The sequence below is a fragment of the Trachypithecus francoisi genome, unplaced genomic scaffold (assembly GCF_009764315.1).
Source record: "Trachypithecus francoisi isolate TF-2019V2 unplaced genomic scaffold, Tfra_2.0 Lachesis_group11, whole genome shotgun sequence".
Classification (NCBI taxonomy): Eukaryota; Metazoa; Chordata; class Mammalia; order Primates; family Cercopithecidae; genus Trachypithecus; species Trachypithecus francoisi.
The window spans coordinates 58,168,828-58,173,253 of record NW_022681456.1 but is presented as its reverse complement, the minus strand read 5'-3'; the positions used below and the strand labels follow the sequence as shown (position 1 = coordinate 58,173,253).

General features: G+C 40.7%; 1 pseudogene; it reads left to right on the top strand.

Annotated features, from left to right (window-relative positions):
- Nucleotides 1-1,922: 1,922 nt before the first annotated feature.
- On the top strand, nt 1,923-3,451 carry LOC117091021 (annotated as a pseudogene).
- Nucleotides 3,452-4,426: the final 975 nt, after the last annotated feature.

The window sequence follows — 4,426 nt, the reverse complement described above, 5'->3', positions numbered from 1 at the left end:
CTCACATGGTAGTACCCATAACTAGCATGTTCTTAGTAAATGTGTCTGTTTCCTAAAGAAAAACGTATAAGCTAATTCAATAATTAAGGCTTAACTTCCTTTTCCTTGACAAACCATAGAATTAAAAGATAGAGAAGGAGGTTTATCAGACAGAAAGCTATAGGATTAAGTGTGTAAACCAAATTAATACCAGAAATTGTTTAGCTCTGTTTAATTTCAGAAGGGCATGTTCCACAGTGATAACTTTAGAACATATTCGATAAGTGATTGTTTCTATTAATAAGATGTGCCAATGCCTGTTTTATTTGGTAGGTTAAGAACCATCTGATGAGTTATTCTTATCCAATACAGATAGTACAAAGAATAGAAGAAGGGAATGCAAAGCTTTCTTTATTATTCATCTTATAACTGATGTCATAAATAATGAGTATTTCTTATATATTATACATATATACACACACACACACACACACATATGTATTTTTTGAGACAGTGTCTCACTCTTTTGCCCAGGCTAGAGTGCAGCGGTGCGATCTCAACTCACTAGAACCTCTGCCTCCCGGGTTTAAGTGATTCTCCTGCCTCAGCCTCCTGAATAACTGCAATTACAGGTGTGTGTCACCACACCTAGCTAATTTTTGTATTTTTAGTAGTGACGGGGTTTCACCATGTTGGCCAGGCTGGTCTTGAACTCCTGACCTGAAGTGATCCGCCTGTCTCGGTCTTCCAAAGTGCTGGGATTACAGGAGTGAGCTACACGCCCAGCCATATATATTTAATAATATGTTATTTATTATAAGTAATAAATAGAAATATTATAGTAATTATTAATAATCTTATAAATAATCTTACAGTAATCTGCTCATCTTACAAAGAGTCATTGCCTACCCACCAAAGCTCTCCAATAAGTTTTATTTGAAGACTTGGGTAGACGGAAAAGCAAAAAGTAATGGACTATCTCTAAAGACTATTAAGTAACTTGTGTCTTCATCCCATTAGAACCACCCCCTATCCACTGAAAGACATTTAGTCTGATTTATGGTCAAGTTGTAAGAAAGCAGCAAAGCCTCTGCCTTGCAGAAGGCCAGCAACATCAAGAAGTTCTCTCTATTGTTTTCTCCCATTGAATCTGGCCTCTGAAGTGTTATGCTAAAGTAAGCATGGGATTTAGTCAAGGGAAAATCTCCTGGGATTCATGTCTTGAACTTGGAAAGTCTTTATAGTACATCTGCCTTGTAGTGGCTGGGTTATGGAGCAGTGCCATGGTAACCAAGGTACAACTGCAGCTTCAGCCTCGCTGGCAGCAGTGAACAGTCATGAAACATAGGGACATCCCCTAATAATTGCCATAGTCTAAATGTAATGTTATGAAGGCCACATAATGGTGGCAAAAAACTGGAATAAAAAGGAATAAACAAATGGGGAAAAAATTACAAAGAAAGACTAACCAGAACTAGGAGAAGAGAAAGAGAAGGCAAAATCAAAAGCTATTTCCTTTTTGAAACCTATGAGACTGTGAATATAGCATTGCCATTAATAGTAGTAGGAAAGACATAAAGATAAATGCTTTGGGGCTCAAAGATATGTGAGGTTTGCAGTTTTTTAAATTTGAACGGCCAATCCAGTTGGAAGTGTCAAGGTGGCTGGTCAGAGAATAGAAGAAAAATACTATGGGAGGATTTGGGAATTGGCACAAAGATGTCACTGACACTGAAGAAGTAGATGTGTTCTTCGTGAGAGAAAGTACAGAGATTAAGCTTCTATAAATGGCTAAGGATAAAAGTTTCAAAAATATTTCTATTTAGCAGGTGAGGGAGGAAAAAGAGGCATCTAAAGAGACAAAACTCTGGCAGCTGGTATATCCTTCACTTGCCTGTGAGCCGTGAGCACTCCACACTTTGCCCACTCCAGTTCTACTCTGTCTGATGCTTCCACCATGGCCCAAGCTGGCATAACACTGATTGGACTGGCTGTCATGGGCCAGACCTTAATTTTGTGCATGAATGACCATGGCTTTGTGGCTTGTGCTTTTAATAGTACAGTCTCCAAAGTTGATGATTCCTTGGCAACAAGGCAAAGGGACCAAAGATGTTGGTGTTCAGTCCTTGAAGAAGATGGTCTCCAAGCTGAAAAAGCCACAGGCCTATCGTCTTTCTTGTGATGGCTGGTCAAGCTGTTGATGATTTCATGAAAAAATTAGTATCATTGTTGCACACTGGTGACATTATCATTGATGGAGGAAATTCCGAATATAGGGATGCCACAAGATGATGTAGAGACCACAAGGCCAAGGAAATTTTATCTGTGGAGAGCAAAGTTAGTGCTGGAGGAAAAGGATCCCAGTATGGCCTATAATTCATGCCAAGAGGGAACAAAGAAGTTGGCCCCTATCAAGACAATCTTTCAAGGCATCACTGCAAAAGAAAACTGAAGAACTTTCCTCTGACTGGGTAGGAGAGGAGGGAGCAGGCCACTTTGTAAAGATGGTGTACAATAGGATAGAGTATGTGGCTATGCAGCTGATCAGTGGAGCTTACCACCTGATGAAACAGGTGCTGGGCATGGAGCAAAACAAGATGGCATACAATTCTGAGGATTGGAATAAGACAGAGCTCGACTCATTCTTGATTGAAATCAAAACAAGATGACAGAGGCCTTTGAGGACTAGAATAAGACAGAGCTCCATTCATTCTTGATTGAAATCACAGCCTATATTCTAAGATACTGATGGCATTCTGAGATACTGATGCTGCCAAAGATCAGGGACAGCGCGGAACAGAAGGGCACCAGGAAGTGGACCACCATCTCCGCCCTGGAAGATGGCATTCCTGTCACCCTCAGTGGAAAAGCTGTCTTTGTTCAGTGCTTATCCTCTCTGAAGGATGAAAGAATTCAAGTTAGCAAAAAGCTGAAGGGTCCCCAAAAGAATTAGTTTGATGATGATAAGAAATCATTCCTGGCAGACATTCGGAATGACCTCTATGCTTCCAAGATCATCTCTTATGCTCAAGGCTTTACACTGCTAAGACAGGCAACCAGTGAATTTGGTTGGACCCTCAATTATGGTCATATTGTCCTGATGTGGAGGAGGGAGGCTGCATCATCAGAAGCGTATTTCTAGGAAAGATAAATGATGCATTTCGTCAACACCTAGAACTTGAGAACCTATTATTAGAGACTTCTTTAAGTTGGCTGTTGAAAACTGCCAGGACTGCTGGTAGCAGGTGGTCAGCACCGGGGTCTGAGCCAGCATTCCCACGCCCTGTTTCGCCACTGCTGTCTCCTTCTGTGATGGGTACAGACACAAGATGCTCCCAGACAACCTCATCCAGACTAAGCGGGATTACGTCGGGGCTCACGCCTATGAATGCTTAGAAAAACAGGGACAGTTTACTCACACAATTGAACAGGCCATGGTGGCAGTGTGTCATGCTCTTCACATAACGCCTAATCATGCTGTTTCTGTTACCTGTCACAATTCCATAGACCAGGCCGTTTCATGTATCACACAACCACACAACACCACTTAATGGTCCTCTGTTCTATTTTCTGCTCAGATCTTTTAAAATAAAAGAATGTAAGAGACTCCCGGAAAAGTCACATAGAGTTTATTTATAAAGTAGTTCTGTGAGAACCATCATGCCCTCCGCCCTTGCCTCTTGGGACTGACCAGAAGCTGATAATGTGCGCAAGAGTGAGAACCAACTCGTTGAAGCAGTCGTTCCCAAATGCTCCCTGTGGACTAGTGAGGCTCCTCTCATGCAAATAGGAAGACTTGTTACAATTTGATCAAACTGGAATCTTTCTATCATGCAGCTGAATTTCTTTTTTCCTTTACTCAATAAAAGCTACATTTTATTAAAAAAAAAAAAGAAAGACAAAATTTTGAAAGGGTGTTGAGAAAGTTTCATGGCAGAGATACACATTTCAAGAAAAGAGCTGTTCAGCTGTGTCACAGATGCATTTAAAAACCAAGGGGAAATTGAAGGCTGATGATATTATGGTGAATATACTGGAAAAGAATTAAAGCAGCTCGTGGTAAGTTGAAGGCAAATTTGAAGGAAGATCACTTGGTGACAGTCCTCTAGGGATTGTGGCAATGACACCTTATATTTCATCTCCAGTTCAGCCCGAACAGATGGCACAAATGAGAATTTTCTCATATGAGGATTTCATCTAGGTTTATAACCTAGTCAGTTCTGTTTCTTTATTTGCCTCCAGAAGGGCTAGAAGCAAACCCCATCTGCATTCCCAGGGGAGGCAGGAAAAGGCTCATTAACAAGATGTTTGAGATGGCCCTGCTTGCAATTTCACAAAGAAACGTTACGAATTAGCAGTGTAATATGTTACACGGTACAATCTCTCACCACCACAGACCCAGGATTTAGTGCTTTATAGTATAGCTATATTTTAAATAAGACATAAT